This window comes from Anser anser (assembly GCF_964211835.1).
Source record: "Anser anser genome assembly, chromosome: 10".
Lineage (NCBI taxonomy): Eukaryota > Metazoa > Chordata > Aves > Anseriformes > Anatidae > Anser > Anser anser.
Window position 1 is genome coordinate 15,398,593 of NC_139730.1, and position 24,768 is coordinate 15,423,360.

Here is a 24,768-nt window from a genome sequence, read left to right on the forward strand (position 1 = left end):
GCTGGAAACAAGATGACTGAGGTAAAGGAAATGCCTGCACCAAGAATTTTAGAGAATGCAACCTGTTTGCCAGAATTGTTCCCGAAAAGTTCTGGTAAAAATGGAAAGTTAAAAATCAGCCGGAGAGCTGGTCTCTCTCAGGAAATGACAAAATACATGGTTGCTAGTTCTTTCACAGTGTGATACGTAAGCTGGAAATGATATTGGTACCTTATTATGTGTATTTTTTTTTGTGTTCACAGAGCATTTGGTTAAAATAGAAAATCTAGTTAAAAGGATACCATTTCCTCTTGACTTAATATTGTGAGTTAAACTAGTTGAACAACTTTTGCATGAAACTCATAACTTTAATGCCCTGTTTCAGGTATTGTTTACTTGACAGGCTTGTAACAGCTACACTGCTTGAGCTCCTAGAAGACAAAATTTGTTTCATACCTTGAGGGTGCAAAGTCCCAGGGCAGCAGATGGCCCTATGATTATTATTTCCAACCTGTCTTACCTGACCATTCCTTCCCTGTATGAACAGCTGTTTCATTCACTTCAGTGCAGCCCAGCCCGATTGGCTATTTTTCTTCTGCCCTTTTCTTTCTAGGTAACATAAATCTTTTTTTTTTCTTTTGACCTGGCCTGCAGCTCCATCCACCTGTGCATGCCTTAAGCAATGTCAAACTCTTGCCAGATCCATGTTGCTTTTTCTAGATACGTTCTTTTGAAACTAAACTTTTTTGCCATAGTGCTCAATGGATAGAAAGAGTCCATTCTCCTCTTAGAATACTCACTTCTTGTGCGTTCAGAGGGGGTGAATTTAGCTCTGTCCCTTTCAGTGCATTGATTCAGGGGTATCAGCCTATTGGTGTGAAGGTGTGAGCAGGCTCACTTTCTGCAAGTTGCAGTTTCCAGCTATGCAACACACTTCATATAAACCTGTAAAGTTAATTTCATCTCTTATGTTGCAAAGGCAAATGTTCACATTAGAAAATGACAAAATTAAGATGTGCCCATGCAACTTCAGCTTGGCCTCCTTATGCCCAGATCCACTTTCAAGGTGTTTTTTAGCTCTGTAATAATATACATATATATTATTTTCTGGAAGAACCTCATTTCATTTCTATGCATGGTGAATGAGCAGTTTCTCAGCGATTCATTTTATCCTTGTTGTACAGACGATGGCTGATGTCTTATTTACTGTGCAGTACTCACACTGTGCTGAACATGGAGATACTGATTTCCATAATGACAATCATCACTCACCTTCAAGAATTTTAATGCTACTGTTAGACATGGTAGAAACATTCCTACCAGCTGACAGGTGGACGGTTGGGGCAGGCGAAAGTCTGGTACATACTCTACTGAATGGTGACACACGATGACACAACCTCAGTTACCAAAGCTGTGCTCCTGTTTTTTTTTTTTTTAACCATAAGGACCACTCTTGTAGTAACTGATAATGCTTGGAAATTCTGCACGTCAAATAACTGATGTTGGACCCCTGTAAAATGAAGTTCAGATAGAAACTATAGAGCTTCTGCCTTATGTAATTTGCATGGTATCACATATTCTTTGGGACAGAGCCAGCAGCAGAATCCAGAGTAGAAATGAGATAGCTTTCATATGAGGTCTGTTCTTTTGCTTATGATATCTATCTTCTCAAGCTTTCCAGATTGTCTCAATTTGTAAGACGTGGAAGGGAACCCTACAGACACCAGATTTCTTCCTAACAGTATTCAGAACGTTTCCTGGACACTGTCCTTTCAGTTCCTTAAGTGAGGCAGGCCTCCCCTAGTGAAATGTAGAGACTTGCCAGGTGATGCACACTCACAGAGCAAACTTGCTGAAGTTTCACAGGTATTCCTATTTTTAGTATTTCTCGATTTCATTGCTTAATTTTGTGGAACTGTTGCTGTTCTGATGTTATTTTTTGTTTTTGTTTTAGTCCTATGGATACTTCCCTATTATATTCTTTGTGCCATGATATGACACAGTAACTTATATATATATATATATATAATATATATAATATAATATAAAATATAATATATAGCACAACAGATTTCTGATGCTGTTGCAAGCCAGTGTCTGTCTTTTATTATGTGGATAATGTTTTTTTTTTTCGTCGATCAAATGCCTTGATTTAGAACCAAGTGTCTGGCTGTATGTTCTTTGAAATGCTGTTAGCAGTTACTTTTAGGTAACTTGAAATGCAAATAAGGATATATTTGATACAAACTAATCCCTAAAAGGACTTGATGAAGTGCTGCAAGCTTATTTTTTTGAAAGCTGAGTCAAGTCCCACTTAAACATCAAACTGTCTTCCAGCATATGTTCTACACAAATAATGAGTAAATTGTGCTTTAAAAAAGCTTCATCAGACACTTTCTGATTTTGTTTTGTGATTTTTTTAAAGGAGAAATAGTGATCTACATAACAGAAGATATCCAGTCCTAATTCTCTATCACATTTAAATATATATATATATACATATATATATATATTCTAAAACTAAAATAAGAATATTATATGGCAACTGGAAGATCGAAAAGAGTAGGTCTTTTTCTGAAAAAGGAAAAGTTGTTCCTGAAGAAATCTCTGTAGAACAGCCACCTTAAGCTAAGATGTATCAATTGAGAGTTCACCTGCAGGTCATGTTCAAAGACAGAAATATGCAACAGGGATGTGAAGCAGTTGTAAAATTGAGGGGCTTATGCAAATTTATTTGTGATATAGCTGTAGTTTATTAATTTATCTGGAGGGAAAAAAAAAGGCCTTTTATATATAAAATTGAGGAAGAAAAGATGAATTTTCCTTTACATCCTAAGCAAAAAAACTGGAAATTATTTAATGTCTGTGAATCTTTGGAAGACAAATAGTGATGATGATGATAAATTACATGTGTACATGAAAATTAATAGGCACAAATTTGCGTATGTTTGACAAACGTATTGACTTGCAGAGTCAAAGGCATTACACAAGTGTGGTAGACATGTTGTAAGGAGTACTGTTATGTGATGTGGTGTATTGTCTTCCTCTTTCTAGAGCTATATATAGAGGGGATAAAAAGTTTGTTATGACTCCTGTAATGACCTGGGTTTAATTTCCTGTATAGTAACATGCTTGTCTTACATATGCAAGCACCCATCAACACTTTTAGATTACTTAAATACGAAAGGCATCTGTTTTAGGCCTATGGACGTGAGAGAAGATCTTGCATGTTATTTGAGCTTTTCTTTTTTTCTAGGAAAACAATTTGAATTTTCTCTGTACTATGGTATTGCAGAACCAGAAGTGGAGGAGTCATAAATGATGACAAGGTGTTAAAAATAATAATCCTGAACTTTAAAAATAGCTGTGTAAGGAGAACTGAATTAAACTTTAAATGTTTCCACTGCATGTACAAAGTTGTTTTTTCAGGCTTGGCTGTTGAAATGCAAGTGCCTGTCATTAATTCAGCAGACATTTTTACTATGCTTATTAAAATAATTTACAATAGGAAATGTATATATATGTATATATATATTAAAGATGAATACTAACATTTTTCTTTAGGACTGCCCTGCACTTGTTTGGCTTTGAGTACACGTTAAACTGCAATAATTTGGAACCAGAAGTTTGCATCCAGAGCCTGCTTCTTGCTTGGACTCACTCAGTAGTGATCCTGAGTGATGCACAGCATCTATACTACAGAGCAAAAACATTTGAGGCCCTGAAATGTTACTGTTCCATGTTATTGTTAATTTTATGATCTTTTCCTTAGCTCAAGTCCAGTGTAAAGTCATATTTCAAATTCATTCTTTTTTGTCTCGAGCTAAGGGCACAATGTAGTCATAACACAGGTCTGTTATTTAATTTTTCTGTTAACCTGTACTTGTTTTACTGAATATAGCAGGATTGATACAGTCTAAATTGTAGTTGTGACATATGAAGGAAACTGTAATACGGTTGCTGTATATCTGGGTATCAAGGCTCTGTCAGTGTACCAAGCAGGTTTAGTTGTTAATGCTTTGAGTGGTCCAAGAATTCCCTGGAATTCATTTTGTAGATGACACAATGGACTGACCTGAGATGAAGTGATTGCCTGAACTTCTGGCCAGCTTCACAGCAAAGATTTTGTCGCTTATGAGACAAAGCTCTTCAGGTGGGAACTTGGGACAATCCTGGAGATTCCCCCAGGTAGCTCCTTCTGTTTCTAGCCCAATTAATATATACACTTTATATGCTTCAATGTGTTGATTAACATCCTGGGTGGAGAATCTGGCAGTCTCACAGACTCCCCCAGGCAGCTCCTGCTGCAGAGTTGACCAAACTTTATGTAGATAAAGATACCTGTAAATAGTCAGCAGAAACTGCAAACGAGGAAAGGTCGTGTAGCATTGTCTTTTCACATGCAGCTATAACAATGAGATAGTGAATAGCAAGGAATTGTGCAAGTGCTGGAGCGCTCGTGTAGGACCATGAACCAGCTGGATTGTAAGAGCTGGCTGTGCTGATAGTTCAAGGAGTGAATTGACAGTGCAATTCCAAGCACTCTTGCAACAGAGACTCCTGTCAGCATCCCGACAGTAATTCGCTGTTTTGTTCAAGAGGTTTGATTTCCCCATTTAAATCTTACCCTGTACAGTATTATTTTTTTAAACATTCTTTGAGTGTCTGTACAACATAACACGATAACATTTTTTCTGCAAATCAATTTGCAAAGTCATTGCAAATGGGATGGTGAGGAGGAGGTTTTAGTCTGCTGGGTTCTGATGACAATACACAAGGCTGCATTCTGACTGGGGAATTTTCCTCCCAGGATGGAGAAAGCAGCTTGAAAATGCCACGCCATGCTTTAGGAACATGAATGAACCTCATGCCATGAGGCAATAACAATATGGGTTTTGCATTTCCCCTGTACTTGAGTCTGGTAAGGCTACACCTCGAATACTGTGTTCGGTTTTGGTCCCCTCACTAGAAGAAAGACATCAAGGTGCTGGTGTGTGTCCGAAGAAGAGCAACAAAGCTGGTGAAGGGTCTAGAGAACAAGTCTTAGGCAGAATGGCTGAAGGAATTGGGGTCATTATGCCTAGAGAAAAGAAGGTGCAGGGGAGGTTGAGCGGGGTGTGGGTCAGTCTCTTCTCCCAAGCAACAAGCAATAAGATGAGGAAACAGCCTCTAGTTGCACCAGAGGAGGTTTAGGTTGGATATTAGGAAACTTTTCTTCACTGAAAGGGTTGTAAAGCACTGGAACAGGCTGCCCAGGGAAGTAGTTGAATCACCATCCCTGGAGGTATTTAAAAGACGTGTAGATGTGGTGCCTAGAGACATGGTTTAGTGGTAGACTTGATAGTGCTAGGTTAATGGTTGGACTTAATGATCTTATAGGTCTTTTCCAACCTAAATGTTTCTATGATAATTATAGAATCAACAAAAGGAAATGTTACAGAAATCACTGCAAGTGGGGAAAAAAAAGAAAATTTAAAACACTTTTCTCACTCAGCAAGTAGTGTAAGTTAATTTCATCCAGTCCGTAATGCATTTTGTTTTTCAGACCACAGATCAAAAACTTATTTCAGTGTTCTCAGAATATTAGAACATCATATTTTAAGAGCCTGATGTACTTCCAAACATTAGCTCAGTATAGATTTCTTGGAGACATTTTGAAGTATCTGTTCTCAGGTCGCTACAGACACAGAACTTGAGAATTCCCCAGTATCAAGGATTATCCTTAATACTATTCCTTAATATTTTAGAAGCTAAACTGAAACTAAACATTGCAGTAGATAACAGGGAAATTTATTTAGTAAAAATTGGTATCAGATCTTAGGTATTTCTAAGAGTCAGATGTGTATCAGCCATATGTTTCTTCTGAAAGCTGGTGGCAAAGTGTGTGTGTGTATCATTTTTTGTGTATGCATGCGTATATCCTTTACAGTATAATTCACTTCTGATATGGAGCCCTGTTTCTTCTGGTCTTGTCTGTGAATACTGATAAAAGGAGAAAATATTCTTAAGTCTCCCTTGGACATTTTTGTAAACATCTGTGGTGTTTGCAACTGAGAGAGAGAGAGAAAATAGTATTGTTCATTTTGCATTTTAGCAAGCAAACATACAGAAAGCAGGCAACACAGACAGTGGGTTTGCTAAGCATCTTAAAAGCTACTGGTCTTGCATTTGTAAGGACTTTTCAAACATTTCAAAGAAAGGTCCAGTGTAAGGCAGCAAAGCAGATCATATACGTTCTTTGATATCTCTTAGAGTATCCAGATAACAAGACGTTAGATGAAATACAAAGCTGATGGCTCAGAAAGCAAGGCAGTTATTTTTACTTACTAAATCACTTCTATTAATACAATGAATTGAGACACTCAGCAGTTCTTCGGTGGAGCTGTGTCACCTGGCTTAAAGGGGTGCCTGGAAACAAATCCAAACATGATTTGTTGCATCTGGTTTCGAAAGCTGAAGGTTGATAAAATCTCCATGACTCTGGGGTCATTGTTTCTGAAGCAGTTAGGAATGGTAGAAGTTGAACAAACACATGCAGGCAAGGTTTGGAAAGATTATTTGCTTTTGGTTCTTCCCTTTATTTCACAGTGAAATACAAGCATTTGATGGAGACAAGCAGATAGGCATTGCAATCCAACCAGGAGCAGTGCTTTTCTACTTGACTGTCCCCCGCTGCTCTCACTCATTCACAGAACCTTAGGTATAAGGCTAAAGATGTTACATCATCTTTTTTTTTTTCTTTTTTTCATCAGGCTTGTGCTCTGTCTTCTCATTCTTTTCCATTGATTCTTACAAGGTGGAAGCTTGTGTGCAGTTAAGTTGCAATCTTATTTGTAAAAGAAGTAAGGAGAGGATTTCTAGCAAGAAATTCCTAGAGTAGAGAGAATGACTAGGAGTTTTGATATTTTAGATCCTGTATGTGTGCATGTTGTCAGAGGTATATTTCTACTTTAGAATAAAGCACTGTGGAGCCATCCTTTCTGTCTGAATTCAGCTATTTCACCAGGAATTACAGTGAGAAGTCTCACTTGTAACCATTTACAAAGGGGACAAAAGGACACATTCACCTTGGGAAGAGCGTGTGATGAGCTTGTCATGGTTTGTCATTCCTTCAAGCTGCAAAAAACCAGTAATGGTTTTCTCACAATGTGAAGAAGTGATTATCCTAAATAACGTCAGTTTGGAATTCATTCCCATTCTTCGTAAGGTCAGACGGGGCAAAACTGACAAAAGTGGGGTATTTTGCTTATCTGCTGACCTAAACTGCCAATCAGGTATCTGTGCCTCCCTGGGGGGGGGTGGTGGTGGTGGTGGTGGTGGTGGACACCATTTTTATTGATAACTTAATGCAGGTTTATGTCATAAACAGCAATCTGACTGCTGGACAGCAGTTAGGATAGAGACTCTCATAATTTAGACTTCTACATGAAACTCTTTCTTGAGATACTGTTAAATTGCACCTAGAACTATTGAGACTTAGCTATTCTGATGCCTGTCATCAGAAATTGTCAGTTCTATGAATTTGTTAATTTATGTTTAAAATATCCTAAAATATCTACAGTTATCATATAATCAATGTATTTTAGAGATCTGCAGCATCAAACTCTGAGCCAACTTTCTCTGTTGAAGTTGCATCTGAAAACCAGTAATAGAGGGCCGAGTTAATAACAAAATGTCAAGCTGGCGTTTGAATCAAAATGGATTCATTTTAGTGGTTTAACTTCACTGTGTGAATTTACACCTCTTGGGTACTGCATCTGTACCGTACAAATACACTGGCAGAAGATGGTACGGTTAGAATTAATAAAGAGAACTTCAACATTAGAAGTAATGTAAGATGTAAGAATGTTAGAAAACGTAGCCTCCTGATTTTCTGACATTTCAAATCCTCTAGCATACTGCTAATGAATATAAATGGGAATTAGGAGAAGGCTAATAAAACCAGGAGACTAAACTTTTAAAATTAAGGTTGTGAATTATTTAAAAAAAAAAAAGAAAAAGTTGATGCTAGTGGAACAATGCATGTTCTGGGTTTTTTGAGAGAAAGATTTTATTTCTGAATTGAAGGTCAGAGCGCTTGCCCTTTTAAATGCCATCTCTGGCACTGTTATACTCTTTCAGGCTCTCATTAAGAAAATGTGTTTGGAAAACTTCCATTTCCCTCACTTAGTACTTCTAACAGGAGCACGAGTTACAGGAGATAAGTACTAGCAAAGCTGATATTTAAATTTAGACCTGGAGCCTGTGTTGTTTTGAACAAATATAATTCTAGGGACAATTAGTTATCCTATCTATACATGTTATTATATTAGGGTGGAGGTTATAGAAAAGGACGGGATGAAATACAACATCTGTTTAAAAACTGTCACCTGAACAATACCAAAGCAAAATCTGGTCTTGTGTATGCTATTTAAGTCAGAAGTAAACTTACCTTCCATAGAAGCCTCTCTGTGAGAGACCATATGTCAACCCTCCTTAGGTTTTCTCTAAGAATATCTCAAGTAACAAAACGGAAGTTTAGTCCTCCCCTGAACTTTCTTCTTAAGATTGTTTTTCACTTAAAAATGTTATGTGGAAATTTCCTGGATCTGAATTCATCCATTATTCAGTCTTGCCTTCTCCTACTTCTCCTACTTTGTTCTTGCAATATAACATTTTCGTAACTCCATCTCGACTGCATCTGCAGAACGAGTTAATATATCTCCGAGGAGCTGTGCTGACTGGATAGATCGCCCAGTCACCCTGTTATCCTGATGTATGGGAGATGATATGTTGACAAGGGAGAAGTGTGTGTTACAAAACACACAAAATGTTTCCTATCAGAGATTGTTCCTTTAGATCTATTTCTCTTCAATTAGTCCGGCTGTCTTCTTTCCTTGTCTCAATATACAAAGGCACACAGAACATCAGAGGCTGATAAACTGTGATAACAATTGCATAATTATTTTCATCAAATAACTTTTCCTATTAAAAATAGCTGTTCCTTGTTGCGCTGGGGATATTTGAGTTTCTGATTCTTCAGACATGATTCTAACTTGAGGTGCATTTGGAGAGCTTTTTTTTTTTCCTTTGGGCTTTGATATTCAAAGGTGCAGGAAAAAAAACCACAATTGATTACCCAGTATTTTCTTGTTCAACTGGATGCATGTCGCTTTTATGGCTGCAGGACAAGACACCTCTGAATCTCTTCAGGAGTTACTGAACAAGATGAGTGGTAATTTTTAATGCACAAAGATAACTGCCAAAATTATAGTTCCTAGGAAATCCATGTAGCTGTAATACCCATGAGCTTTGCGAGTTGAAATGTCATCCTGTTCTAGCCCTATCACATGAAGATGTTGGGAACCATACCTGGCTGCAGGGTAGTTGGTGTCAGGCAGGTTTCACTGTGTGCATACCTTGACTCTGGGGAAGGGTTAGCAGAAGGTTATATCTTAAAGTCCAGTCCCACCAGGTAACATGTATCAAATTACATGGTGATTTTCTGTTGTCACTCAGTTTTTGGAGCATCTAAAATGTACCATTTGCTTTTAGAGTCTTGGTTTATACTCCTGGTTCTGACTTTTTATGATTTTCTCTTCAGTACTGCAGCCAAATGCAGAAGGGAGTTGCAAAAGGAAGTTGAGGAACTATTCTTTATAGATGTTTGCTCTAATTATTGTGTGTTTTGTATTTTTTTTTTAATCTTATCTGTAGTTAAAGCAGCTTGCATTTGATTTATATGGCGTTTTGGCTGTAGTTCACACTCTTTAAGCTCAGTTTTTACTGGCTTGAAATACACGTGAAATCAGCTTGCTTGCTTGTAGCTGGTTTGAACATTCCAATGCTCTATGGGCTGTGCACTAAAGTTTCTGCCAACTTCTGGAAGTTTTTCCTAAAGAGCAATACTGTTCATACCACTTCTGTTAGTCTTATTTCCGTGTATCAGCTTGTCACTTTAGAAACTTCCACGTTGTCAGACATCATGAAGGTTATTGCACTGACAAAATCCCTAATTCCAGTCATACATTTTCTTCACAGTATACTTAAAAATTATCCTTCTTTCCAGCACTTCTGATAGTCATCCCAGGCACAAGTTCCCAAAGTACGAATGCCATCTCTTCACAGGTGGTCTTAGTGTACTGAAGCCAGTCTGCACCAAAAAGTGAAAAGCCAAACACACAATGCTTGTTCATTAATTGTTAAACTTTCTAACTTTTTATGAGTATGCATTCGGATTGTGCTAGTGGGGTAAGCAAATAGTGTAATCCCATGAAGTTCCCATGGCCATTAGCTCTGGGAGTAATAGAACAATGTATTTCTGTCTGAAATTAGGAAAAAGGAGCAGCAAAGACTGGCAGACACTGTTGGGCTTCTTTGAAGTTTAAATAAAACAAGTAAGCTCATTTGCGAAGGTGATTCCCTTCCTTGGCAGGAAGAAAGTATCAAGCATATTTACAGAAACGCTGTGTTATTCTGACAAAATGTACCAAGTTTAGATATTTTATCAAAAATGCCAGTGTAATTACCATCTGCTCTTATTCTGTTTGCCTTTTCCATCTGGATACCAACATATCTCTGTATAAACATAACCCACCTACTAACTCGTCAGTCCTCCAGCCTGCCTCATAAATTGTAGCACTTAGATGATGACGTGGCTTGTTGTCCTGTTGTCAGCTTAACTGAGAGTAGATTGTGACCTCACTACAGTAATGACTCCAGCTAGAAGGATGTGCTGAGTAGGCATCAAGTGGAAGTCAAACAGAAATATGTCCCTTTAGATGATGGACTGTACAGGAAAGGGTTTTGCACATCCAGAGCTGTCTCCATGCCTGTGTTGGCCCACTGTAGTGGTACTGTCTTGCATCTACACTGGAGAGCATGAAATCACAGAGGAGATTGGTGTCTTTATCACATCATCTTTCTAATGCTGACTAGTTGTTATATTTCTGATAAATGATTAAATTTGAACTCCACTGCTATGGGTTTTGTAAGTTTCTTTTGGCCTTTCATTCCTCTTATTAAGAGGAAATTAGTCTGAGCTGTTCAGTATTATATTTTGATTTCAGATGAACTGATTTGCATTATTCCTTTCCACAGTTCTGAGTAATTACCAGAGAAAAAGGTTCATTTTATAATGCTGAATGCACCTGTGTTGTGACTTCCTCCTCCAAGGAGGAGGGATGACAAACTGATGCAATTACCTGGTGTGACATCAAGCCAATGTATGTGACCTAGGAACCTGGCTGCTCATTCATTACTCGTTCAAGTGTTCACATTTTACCTCTTTGTGGTCTTGACACACTGTAAATTAACAGAACAGTGTTAGTATGATATATGTTACTATCTTCATAAGGAAACAGCTGGGGGAATGCTACAGGTGTTTGTTGTAGTCAGATTTTTTTGTAGTCAGATTTGTTCTTGTGCTTGACCCACTGGTGTTTTCAGTAACTGAGTTCATGACAGTTTGGGTATCTCTGGCTGTGAGTTTGGAAAGTCTGTCTTCAGCCCCGTCCTGTCAGAACAGCAATTTCAGGATAGCGACTGAGAACCCATATTGAACCGAAGCCTCAGCAGAGCATCTAAGGGACCTCTGCAATAGATGCTTATGCCTCTGAAATAAATGCGTATTTTCCCAGCTCACTGGGGCTATATCTCTGTGCTTGAGGGATCTGGGCTTTGTTGTTATCATGCATACTCTGCTCCTAATTAAAAAAATATTGCAGGAGCCATATAAAATATTACAAAGGCTGTGCAAATCACCTCTATCTACTAGAGACACATACCTACTTGAGTAGATCACATTCTGACTAAAGAAATTTGACCTGTATCTTTTCGTCCTGATGTAAATTGAGGTACATTTCATTGGCATGCTACTAAATGCCTGGCACCTACCAGCTTAATAGGGGGACAAGCGAACTCATTCCTCCATATTCAAATTAATGACACTAATTGATTCTCCACATAAAATACTATACAAATAATCGGGGTAGTATTAAACCCCACCACCAGCTCTACTTCATTGATTAGCGTCCTGTGATTTTTCTTTCAGGTAAGGGTCGCAGTCTCTTCCTCCAGTTCTGTCTGGTAAAATTTGTCCCCTGATTGAATAAGAGACAGGGTAGCCAAAAGACTGGGCTGGTGCATCCAGAATCATTAATTCAGTCAGTCAAACAAATGGGAGGCAAGAGAACAAGAAACAGCGACCAATTGGTCACATGGCGGGGGATCTGCCCTGGAGCATGAAACACACTGAGTTCAGCCCCTGAGCTGGATGGTCACAAATGCCATAATGATTTCTTAGCATGGCCCTGGCTGTGGAAGCTCATGCCAGCCTGCTGAGCAAGTTTGGCCAGGCTTCTTGAGATTCACAGATAAGATTTATTCCTGAAGCCTGACCTACATGAGTGTGTATCTAAATGTGTGAAAGCTGTGATTTGATGGCAAGCAATGAAAGGTCATAGAAAAAGCAGGCAATGCATTTAAATCAAAATGATGAAGCTGGGTAATTTCATTAGCAACAGTTGTATTTACTGGAAGTCACAGATGGTGCAGTTTAGCTTATGGCCAATTTGTTAAGACAAAATAAGTATAAAGAAAGAAATATTCCAAGTGAGAGGTGGTTAAAAATTAAATAGGCACCAGATGGCTCAAGATTGTCCTTCATACAAATTTGGTGAAAGAAGACATAAACAATCCAAAAGCATTTCTGAATGGAACACTTAGATGCTGGCTAGGCCTTTAGCAGAGCTAGGTTTAAAACCAGAGTGATTAAACTTCCCTCACTTTGTAACATCTGACATCCCAGCAAAATGTTCTACATAAACTTCTGAATTATTTTTATTTTCTATTGGATAAGTTATTTAAACTGAGAAGCAGGCTAAATGGAAAATCCATAAATCTGCCAGCCTTCGAGTACCGTTCAAGTAATCTCAGCTTTTACTTACAGCAAGGAAGATAACTTTTACTGTGCAATTTTATACATCTAAATGTGTGCACGTCAATTGTCAAGCTTTTATGCTCAGTGGCAATATTTTAAGTGTTTGCTTTTGAGAAATGTTAGCAATTGTTGTAGGTCACTGATAATAAGCCAAGGTTATGGCTCTAGACTAAACTCCGGGAGATATAAGTTCCTGTTCTTGGCTGCTTCTAAATATTTTCTCCAGCTTTGGACAAATAATTTTTCACATTTATATGTTTTATCTGTATGCTAGCCACTCTGGTGCATGTTGGAATATTAATGTTTTTTGCATAGTCTAGAGCTGCTAGATGGTTAGCACTGATACCTTTGTACTCGTTTGTAAAACAGTTAACAAAATGGATTCCCTGTGTTTCTAGTTGGATAACAATTTACTGTACGTTACCTGGATTCTGTTTTCTGTTCATGTGCATAATGTACCTCCTGTTCCTTACACAGGTAGATCAGGGGACTTAACACATTTTGTTCATATTACAGTATACTCCTCTACTGTAACAGAAACTCTAACATTTAAAAAAAAAAAGTGAAGACATAAATGACTTCAAGGAAAAGAGTCAGCATAATGTTACTAAAGTGTGCTCTCTAGTTTTATGTGAAACACTTAATATAGGTGACATCAGAGATACAGCAGAATCTTCTTTAAAGAAAGCTGTATGTATGGAGCTGGTTTCCTTTGAGGGTAAAAAGAAAAAAAAAAAGCTAAGGAAAACAGCCTTGAATGAGGGAGGCAGCTGGAGACTGTGTTGACTAATTAATGAGCAACATACACTTGAGAGTTTTTACTCATCCTGCACTAGCTTTGCGCATTTTCGACTGCATGTTTCATTCTCTGGGTATGAAAGCTGTGCGAGTGGTGCCTGCTTGCAGGGAAAAGATGCACTTGAAAAGATGGCTGTACGTACTCAAGGGAAATGAAAACATTTACAAATGTCCTGGAAAAGCCTGGAAGAGTCCAGATGGGAAACAGGATTTGAAGAATTTTAACATTAAATGAAATTAAAAAAAAAAAAAAAAAGATAATCCAGGAATGATTTTCCCATGTGCCAAGTAATGCACAAGCACAGCCTTGCCAGAGAAACACATTCTCCACATCCATCAGGAGCAGTTCATGTGTCAGGTGCTAGAGTTGCACCTATGAACAGGAAGGTGATTCACCTTCATGGCGTTGTGTTGAAAAGGATCATCCAAGTTAAGGTAATAACATTTTTTTAAGAGGCAAAATGACAAAAATGATATTACTGACCTTTGAGCAGAAATAGTACAGACTCTTTCTTGTATGTATTCACAGTGCTTTCTGTGTGGGAAGAGAAAGGGGGAATGGCGGAAAGGCAGGCTAGGAGGAAATCAGTCTCTTCGAAGTGTGTGCCCCAAAAGCTTTGTATTCAGCTACTGCCTTTTAGTTATTGCTACCCTTTGCAAACTGGTTAAATGTCAGTGCCTAGACAGCGCATCTTTTGCTGTGTTTCTGAGAACCTGTCACCTGGGAGACCAATTCTTCTGCCTGAAGTTAGACCAGCTCTGATTGTACTCTAAGGCTTGAACACTAGTAGTGGCAAACCCCTGCAGCATTTACACTGGGAACCTTTGACCCTCTGCAGGTAAGATATCATCCTACTCAACACCCATGACCCTTACACTTTACAGCAGGTGTTCCTAGTTCATAAATATGGTTCTGTTCCAGGCTCATAAGCAGATGCAAATTGTCCCTAACTTGCAATTAATGGCGTTACGGAGTCAAAAGCTAACTCCAGTTACAGAAACAGTGCTGAGCGTGATTTGTCCTTACCTATGTTTGAAGCTAATAATGTTCTGTAGTCTGGTAGCCCCTTGTTGCTAATATTCTTGGTGAGCAAGGTGTAGGGCCTGTAGCACAGGAGTAAAAACAAGACCACATATGGGTGTTTAATGACAAGATGGGTTGAGGCTCTGTAGGTAGCTGAACCAATGTTGATGCTCTGAAGTATGTGTCTACTCCTTTTTAAGTATGGTAGAAACAGTGAAGTAGAGAAAGCATAAAGCTTGCAAATTATATAGCAAGAAATCTGTAAACAGAGTAGAGTTTCAACTCTACATCCTTTTTTCCACTGGATCAGTTTCATGATTTAGCAGATCAGATGTTTGTGCTTTAAAGAAAATACTGTTGGAAGTGAATTTAAACTGAGTATGAATAAGGTATTCTGTGTATCAGCAGAAAGCATCTGAGGCTTAGTGCTAAACACCTGGTAAATTCTGTTACGCAGAATGCATGTAAGTGGTATTAGTGCTAGTATTTATATTACTTTATAAATATGAAGTCCTGTGTGGTTTATATCATGCATAGGTTGTTAACCCTTGGTATCCAACGTAATGTAAGACTGTTCTCAGTTGTCCTGTTGTTGTGCACCTTTGAAGACTAAAAATTCTTCAGCAGACTAGTTTTATTGTGCTGTCTTGAAGTTTGTTAGTTATTTTTTTTCTAACAAACCTAGGCCTTTGATTACTTTTATTTTAAATGTTTTGTTTTCAAGTGTCTGTTGTCTGTCCCACTATAGCAGTATATGAACTTTTATAAAGACCAAAGACAGAAATAAATCAAGAACTTTGCATATTTCATAAAAATTGTTGTTGTTTAGAATGAGCCTCTTCACTGTAGATGTGCCAGCTGACAAGGGTTTGGATTGCTCAGTTAAACCTTAAGGAGAAGGAAAACTGTGTCGTTGTTGCAGTCGTAATAACCGTGGATTCAAATGTCCTCTGGGTAGTAGCGTAACAAGTCCTGTTATTTGCCAAAAGAATAAAACTCCATTTACATCTTCTAAACCAAAACCATCTGAACAGAATTATCGGTCCAACTCATCATTCCTAGAGGTGCTTACAAAGAACGCACTGTGTCAGGAGCTTTCTGCTATAGCCAGAAGAAGGTTTAGAAGCGTGACCGAGGAGCTCATTTTATGTGAGTTACATGAAAGGGCTTTTTCTTGATTGTTTTGCTAGCATATGGGATGTGTGTATGTAGCTGGAAAAAACAGGGGATTTGATACACATCTCATTTAGCTGGTGCTGTGTGGATTCTTGCATAAGAGAAGCCTTTCCTGGCTAATGTTTAGTCCTGCAATAATTGTACCTAGGATTTTGTTTTAGCATTCATTTTTCAGGCTTTTTTGTTTTTGGGTTACTAATTCTGCCAACACTAATTAGAACCAAGATGCTAAAGTCTTTCTTCCCAGGATACAAATTTACAATCCTTTCCTTTTTCTTCAGAAGACTAGTCCTGGCTTCTTCCTCTGTGGTTCTCAAGTGTCAGCGTTGATGAATGTATAGATAGGGTTTGTGTGTCCGGAGTCTGCTGGGTTCTACTGACCTGTAACTTAAGGCTCTACCCGCGTGCACACCAGCAAGGTAATCTGTACACTTGAATAGTTATCCTTAATTTTGATTGTGTTGTGACTTCTGCATTAATTGCTTAATTTTCCCTAACTCTATTAACTGTCTTATTAGCATATATCATTGGTGTTGGTTTTAGAGTGCAAATTAGCATATAGGACTTGCTTCTGAAAATTTTTCGATGAAAGCCTTACAGTTCAAATTTTGTCATCTCCAGGAAGGACTCAAGACTCAGTTATAGCTGCTTATTCTTTGATGAACACTTTAGTGCTAGCAACCAGTTCAAAACAGGGGAAAATGTGTAGGAATATATATGGTTGGGGTTGAAAACCAGGGTGAAAGAAAGTTCACAATACCTTTCCTAAATAAAAGTGTATTTACAATATAGGACATCCTCCAGAGCCCATGTAATATAGTCTTTGAGGGATTACAGAAGCTCTTGGAGTTAAATTGATTCAAAAATATACAATTCTTATTAACCGAAATCAGATGGGAAATAATGGCTAGGTAAAATAGGCAAAGAATTCACATGACGAGTTTGTACTGGCCCAGTCTTGTTTATGCATGCTCCTTTGACTTCTGTCTATATTTCTGGGTGGTTGATATGCCATGGGAGAAGAGCTTCAGAAGCTAAGGTTTCGAATTTTGGGGGAGACCTTGTTCTGGCTGGGTCACGTGGGTATTTGTGAAACCATGCAGCTTAGGCTTGAGTATGACTCCTCACATTTACTTCACCCTTTCTTGCACAACAGAAGAGGACATTTCTTTTTCTTCTCTGGAGGTGTCTGCATTTTGATGGTTCACCATGATTTGATTTTTCTTGTTTTTCCTCCAGTTAATTATTTCAGAAGATGAGAAGATCTAATTCATTATGACAAACTATACAGAAGGAATTGTGTAGAGATGTGTGACTGGTAGATACACCAGCAAGTACAGTGCATATACAGTAACTAAGAACTGTCAGCCATAGAAACGCTGTTAATTGACATATAATACTTAGCACTTTTAGAGCAATTTACATCTTCTAAGGAACATACTATATAAGCACTAATTAATCTCTAATTAACTTATCTATATGTATTAGTCAATTAATCTCTAATTAGTTTATTTGCAGATTCTTCCACATTGGGAACTAATTTAGGAGAGACTTAAACCTCTTGGGACTAGTTCTGATCTCTCACAGAGGTGGAAATCAGGAGGAGCTTTAAATCCACTATAGTGGAGTCATAGGGATACACTGGTGAAAAACTGCTCCAATAAATGTATAAATAAGGCTCTTTGAGCTCAGAGAGACATTCTATGCTGTGGCGGGAAGCGACATCCAAATAAAATTAATTAGCCAATATTGATGGGTTTTAAAAGTAGAGTGTTGTTGTTTTTAATCTATTTTTTTCACAATACAACATACTACTTTAAGAGTATTAGCAGGAGTGGAGAAAGCAGCTAACAAGCCTGAATTGCAAACTTGCTTACTGCTAATGCACTTGTTATGGGGTAGGGCTCTCGGACAGAGAGTGAGGGAGAATAAAACTTAGCATTTTTTAAATGGAAACAGTCTGTCTCCACACATACCACTCATCATGGCTGAAAATAAACTTCAGAGGGATGCTTCTGACACACATTTGGCCTAATGATCCCAGGTCTTAAGTTCACTTACCTTTTGAAATGATAAAGATAAAAACATGTCTAGTTTTAGAGGTGACAAAGGCACTGTATGTTTTATAAAGTCTTTTTATCCTGTTTCTAGAACACTGTCCAGATAAATGTGAGAGAAGGAATTCATTTCCTTAACATTTGAAGAGCCAGTGTAATGGGAGGTTTGACTGTTTCAGAGATGTCCGTTGCCTATGTTCCCCTTTATAGTGGGTAGGATTGTTTAAGCCATTCAAAAGTAAGTCCTCCTCCATGGTGGTGGCACTGCAAAGGCAGCAGGGCTTTGCCCCTAGACAATGGGGGGTCTGTTTGCTTTGGAGCAGCAAGGAGCCCAGGTGTGGAAGCAGAAGGGCATAGGGCAGTTCAGCTCTAGCTCCTGAGGACTACCAGGAGCACGTTGCCTCGTGTCTTTTCCATATTAAGGACTAAGTATGACATACAGAGTCTGAGTCTGGACAACGCTGTAATAGTCCCAAACGGCTGTGCAGTTTTGTTATCTCTTTGGGGAGAGAAATAGGTGAGTTCTAAGGAAGTTATAAATTTCCTCGTATTACTTTTACTGGATTAGTTAAACCAGCTGAAGCAGCAGGACTACGTTGTACTAAGACTGCAGGAAGTAGACTGCTAAATGCTGACACTGGTCATAAAACTGATATTTTATTTAGGTGTCCTTGCAGCACAGGACTATCTGACATCATGTTTATTGTCTGTATACGGTAGAAATATAAGAAATCATATACATTTTGGTAGGTAGTGTTCTGATTCAGTCATAATAATTCACAATGTTGCTTCAGGGCTTCCATATTGCTTTGGGCATAAAGCTGTATTATAAATTACAGCACACAAAGCTGAATTTGACCTACCAGTTGATGCATAAGAAACTGACTTAATTCTGAATATTAACTACATATTGTGGCCTAGAGGTTTTTTCTCCTCTATCTGTAGCACTGAATTATACAAGAATCTTTCTCTTGGGTGAAACCTAAATATAAATACTTTCCCAGCCTTAATACCATACAAAGGTACCAATGGGAGAATATTTTCATCCTAAATATTTCTAATGGCAGCAAAAGTAATTCTGAATATTGACAACTACAGGAAGTAATTATCTAGACTTCTCAAAAAGTAAGCATCAGGAGCTGATTTATGTCTGAAGGATTTTATGCAGTAGTCATTATGAATAGAGAAATATTCTGATTGCAATGGCATGTTATTTCTTGTTCTGCACAGACCTATCTAATGATCATGGATTCTAGCTCAGGTCTAGAATTTTGCCTTAGGCTGAACTATGTGATAAAAAATTTTGGACCTGGTGAAATTGTCTAAAATAAAAATTATGTGGTCAAACCATCTTGGAATTTGAATTCCACTCACAAAGTTTTTGCTACTGGTCGATAATGTATGTTAATATGATCTGCAATATATACTTACTCACTAGAAGGACTAGAGATGTGTCTTTAGAGACCGAGTCAAAATGTGCTCTTTTTCTTCGAAGATATTGCTGCGGAAGGTCACCAACTAGTTCTTTAGGTTATTTCATAACTATCTGAAAAAAAAATCATGACAAATCACGGGATTTTCTTAAAATCTAAAATAATTACCTTACATTGTGCTAGAGGTAAATGTGTATTAATAATTATATATTGCATTTTCTGTGAAATTCTTAGGCATTTGCAGGACTTTTCCAAAAGTACAACGAAAATTATGTAGTTTTTTCTGTCCTTTATAAATCATATCATATCATAGCTGGTTTTTTCTTTCAACTATTCATTAACCTTATCTGACTTGTAAGAATGTCGAATACAACAGTATCAGTTACTGTAAAGACTGCAGCATATTTCAAGTGCTTTAACTGGCAGGCATACAATTCCACACCACCCAGCAGTGTTTTCTGTTGCTCATGCTTCACTTAATTCTCACCTTCAGGGTTACAGCTCTGGGTCTTTTCAAACAGTTGGCTTTCTGTGTTTTTTTCCCCATTTGTCTAACAATGCTGTTTGGTACCAGTGTCTCTCACTGTGCCTCTCTGCCAGCAGGAGGCATGAACTGAGCTCTGAATGGCATCACCTACGAGGACCTATCCTCTCCTTGTACAGTATGGCCCCTAGGGAAGCTATGACCTCTTCTCATGCCCAGATCTACCACCTGACAGGATCTTCCCAGGAGATATTCTGTAAGCCATCAACTGTCCTTAAAAGAAAAAAAAAAAAGGCGACAGTATAAAATTCTCCAAAATGCTGGATGGAAGATGAAAGCATCTCAGTGATGTTTTTCTTTGTGGCACATCAAAAGGAGAGATGAGTAGACTATTTTTACTTCTGCTATCATCCTGCCTCAGAGGAAAAGGGAATAGAGAGGAAGAATATGGAGCTGGTCTGCTTGGGATCTTCTTATCCCCTATATTCTTGCTGAAGAAGGAAGACCAAAAATTCCAGATCCCCAGGCCCTCTTGTCTAGCAAGGCCCATACAGATGCTATCAGTCTGGATAGGCAGTGATCAACATTAACAGTTTAATCAGTCAGTAAGGCCTTCATTTCTTTGCAGGTACCATAGTAGCTACTATTACCACGCAGTTGTTATTTCTGCTTGCCTGCAACACTTCAGGTGGAGTTCAGATGGTGGATACTCCTAGTAAATGCTAAACTGCATTTGAAAACTTGTGATTCAAGAGTACTTTAAATACCAAGTGTTGTGGTTTAACCCGGCTGGCTGACTCAATTCTCTCTGGGGTGCCATGTTGCCATAGGACTTGCTTTTCAAGGCCCAGGATAGTGTTCCGGGCGGTGGCATGGGGCACAGGATATGTTTCCAGCCATCCGGTGGTTGCTTCCACCATTGTAAGTACGTGGCGCTTGCCATTGCGGGTTTGAGGGAGTGTGATGTAATCAATCTGCCAGGCCTCTCCATATTTATATGCGGGGTCAACTTGCACTGCTACAGCTCGTTTCTCTGACCCAGACACAGGAGTGGGAGCAGCTGCAGGAGCTGGAGCTGCTGCAGGGGTTGGAGTGGCTGCAGGAGCAGGAGCTGGAGCGTCTGCAGGAGCTGGAGCTAGGTTGCTAGTAGCATCAATTGCAGCTCGATAGGCACAAGCCAGACCCCAGCACGCTACAGTGATTTGTGTCACTTTGGAACTGCCAGAGTCATGACACCTTTTTTTCAAGCATTCTGCCAGCTTTTTAGGATTTTGCAGTTGTTCAGGGGTGAATGTCCAAAACACTGGAGGTGACCACTGCTCTAGAAACCTGCCCATACCCTCCCACACTCCCTGCCACTCGCAACTATCCCGCCTCAAGACAGATCTCCGGATGAGATTCCTAAGTAGTTGTTTAACCCTCAACAAAACCTGAAGCGCATTCAGGAGACATAACAACAAGAACATGCTGGTCTGAGTATCCCAAGGATATTCAACATCTCGGAGAACCACCGTAACTAGCTCGGGGGATAAGAGGGTGGTGAAGGAGAAAGGGAGAGTGAACAGGTAGGGAAACATGTCTTCCCCTGTCCCCTTCACAGATTGGCTCCCTAACGAAAAAAGGCAATAGGTGTAATTGCTAATAGTTTCCGAGATATGGTTTCCAAAGTATAGAGTCGACGTCAGTGCTGAGTACAAATACCAGGTTAGAGTCGTGACCAGATATTTCATCATTTCATAAGCCATTGTTACACCGCACAGTACCATAACAATCTTAAACCAGGGCCCGGAAAGGATAAACAGTGCAACAGGGAGCACATACAGAAAGTAACGCACCATAAAACTCAATTTGGAAAACAGGCACAGCAGACTGGAGATTAAGGCAATCAACATCGTGACTAGCAACTATTAAGCAGGTCCAATACTTATACCAATTTTAGTTTAACACACTCAGGTCAAATTTGTCGATATCTCAACCCTTCGAGCCCCACACTGGGCGCCAAAAGGACTGTTGTGGTTTAACCCGGCTGGCAGCTAAACACCACACAGCCGTTCGCTCACCCTCCCCCCTCCCTCTCTGGGATGGGGGAGAAAAACGGGAAAGTGAAGCCCGTGAGTTGAGATAAAGACAGTTTATTAAGACAGGAATATAATAATAACAATAATAATAATAGTGATAATGATAATAGTATTAATAATAATAATGTGTAAGAAACAAGTGATGCACAATGCAATTGCTCACCACCCGCTGACCGATGCCCAGCCTATCCCCGAGCAGCCGGCCCCCCACCCCGGCCAGCCACCCCTATATATTGTTTAGCATGACGTCAGATGGTATGGAATCCCCCTTTGGCCAGTTTGGGTCAGCTGTCCTGGGTCTGTCCCCTCCCAGCTCCTGCTGCACCCCCAGCCTGCTCGCTGGCAGGACAGAGCGAGAAGCCGAAAAGTCCTTGGCCTGGTGTAAGCACTGCTCTGCAACAATTAAAACATCAGCATGTTATCAGCGCTCTTCTCATCCTAATCCAAAACATAGCACCCTACCAGCTACTATGAGGAAAAATTAACTCTGTCCTAACTGGAACCAGGACACCAAGTCATCAGAAAATTGTTTTTAAGAAAAAAAAAAGGCTCATTTCAAAATATTCTGAAAACATTCTGGAATCAGCTTTCAACTACTGAAATACTTTTTCCACAGTGCTTGTCTCTACAAATTCTTACAACATGTTATCCCAGAATTATAACCTGGTGTGATATTATCTCATTTTCAGTTGAGTCCTGGTGAGAAGCATATGACAAACAGCAGTATACCCAATCATTTCCAGATACATACTTCATCCATCATAAATATTTAAAGTTTAATCATTAATCAAAACAGCTGCACCCTTCCTTCAAGTGATCAGCCACTAATAGCTTAAGAACTCTGATTTATTTTAATTAAAAAAAAAAACAAAATACAAAACCCACAAAACAACAAAATAAATAAATAATCTGACTTTCACAAGCTCTCCCCCCATCATGCCCTTTCTCTTTTCGTAGAAGGGAGAATAGTGGATAGCTCTGTCTTCTAGTAGCTCCAACTAGCAACCAAGTTAACAAGACAGTTGGAACTCCTTTGGGATTACTCCTTTGTGGAGCTACATTATGGAATCTGGTTCTGGGTTTTCAGTCAGATACTTGACTGTGACAGATGATGGTATGAATGTTGCAATGTCTTTTCTAGTCAAGAAGCACTAGAAGATTTTTTTGTTGTTGTGCATGCATAACCACATGGAGCACAAAAGGTGAACAATAGATCTTAGCTAAAGTTTTTTTTTTTTTTTAAGTAAACCAACAAACAAAAACCACTGCCTTTTATTCTTGCACTGGAAAATACAAATCCTTTCTTGAAAGAACTGCAAGCTCTGCACTATATAAGTATGTTAAGCTCAGTGCAGATAGTTTTCAAGAATGACAAATTCCTGACCTTGCTTTGAATTCCAGATTACAGTCACTGTTGTTTTAAACCTGAATCTTACACCTGGAAAATTTTGAGTGAAGCTCAGCAGTAACAGTAGGTTAAAACGGAAGTGAGTTCTCATCTTGGTGTCTGTTTCTTGCCTGGTAGTGTAGAGTGGTAGTTCATTCTTTTCCTTACAACTGCAATTGCCACTATGTAGTGAATAAGTAATGGCTGATATTTATGTGATAACTGACTGTAGCAAGCTACATATATTCAGTTTTCATCTGTTCTTATCTTTATTTAAAAGTATATTTGTGAGGCTTCTGATGGTATGACTTCATGTACCCTAAGAGTGTATTGGAACAGGGTTGCCACTATCTGATATCCTGAATGGGAATAGACCATCCTAGTGTGACATGATTTTAGCTGTGATATCATGAACCCTTATTTTTGTGCTGTTTAAATCCACAGCGTGCATTCAGTCCCAAGATTCATGCAAAATGTTCTTTAGTTTGTAGCCTTATGACAGAGTTAGCGAAGTATAAAGCCAGCTCATGTCTGAAGTGATGTGCTTTCCTGCTGCCTCCTCTCCCTCCAGGGAGGAACTTGGGGAATTACTGACACCGAGCAAGTGTGTACAAATAAAGGTAACCTGGTGCTTGCAGGGCAGTAAGGCTTTCCCAGCAGTTTTCTTTTCTCCATGTCATGGCCTTTCTGTGCCACCTGTTCCTCTCGCCATACATCAGTGAATGCCCCCATCTGCTCTCCGTGTGCTGTTCGCGTGCACAGTGTTTTATTAGAGTTACTGGACTGCTATGTCCTGTGTGAGACAAATGCAATAGGGGTACTGTTCTGGGCAATAATCCCATTTGGTGCCATTAGCCAGTACTGCAATGTCCAGATGTTAGGTAACTATTAATCTGTAAAAATCAGATGATCTGTCATAGCCCTAAATCAGTGCAAGAGAGCCAATTTTATAAAAGAGGGAGCTGACACAAACAGAATCATGTTATGTCAACAGCAGAGCTACAGACCAACTGAAATACAGTTGTAGTAACTTAGTAGTCCTGAACTTGATGGTTTAGCATGGCAGATGTTTCTCTGGAGGGAAGAACTTGTTTTCTCATAGGAAGAACAGGACTTTTCAGTTCCTGGGTTAGTTTAATCCTAAACATGTCCTGCAACTCACATTTTATCTTAGGTAGAAGAATATTCTGCACATGGACTTTCCTTCAGTGAAATCTTTGCTGTCCAAAAGTAGGGTTCCATCAAAACTGGATTTTCTATCAGTATTTACACATGCTCTGCTAGCTTGCCAGCACACAGGACAGCAGCTGAAAACTTTTTTTTTTTTAAATATATCTTAAGAGATCACATAATAAATACAGACTGCAGGTTTGAAATTTTGCCTGTTTGGCTTTCTTTAGAGGAATAGCTAGACCTTTTCTGTCGGGTCTAAA

At 38.9% G+C, this 24,768-nt stretch overlaps 1 long non-coding RNA gene across 1 annotated transcript; it reads right to left on the reverse strand.

Annotated features, from left to right (window-relative positions):
* Positions 1-1,401: 1,401 nt before the first annotated feature.
* Positions 1,402-24,165, reverse strand: LOC310905175. The gene is made up of 3 exons (XR_014588837.1): positions 22,112-24,165; positions 19,385-19,499; positions 1,402-10,111 (listed from the first exon to the last, which is right to left on the reverse strand). It is a non-coding gene; the product is annotated as an uncharacterized lncRNA (long non-coding RNA).
* Positions 24,166-24,768: the final 603 nt, after the last annotated feature.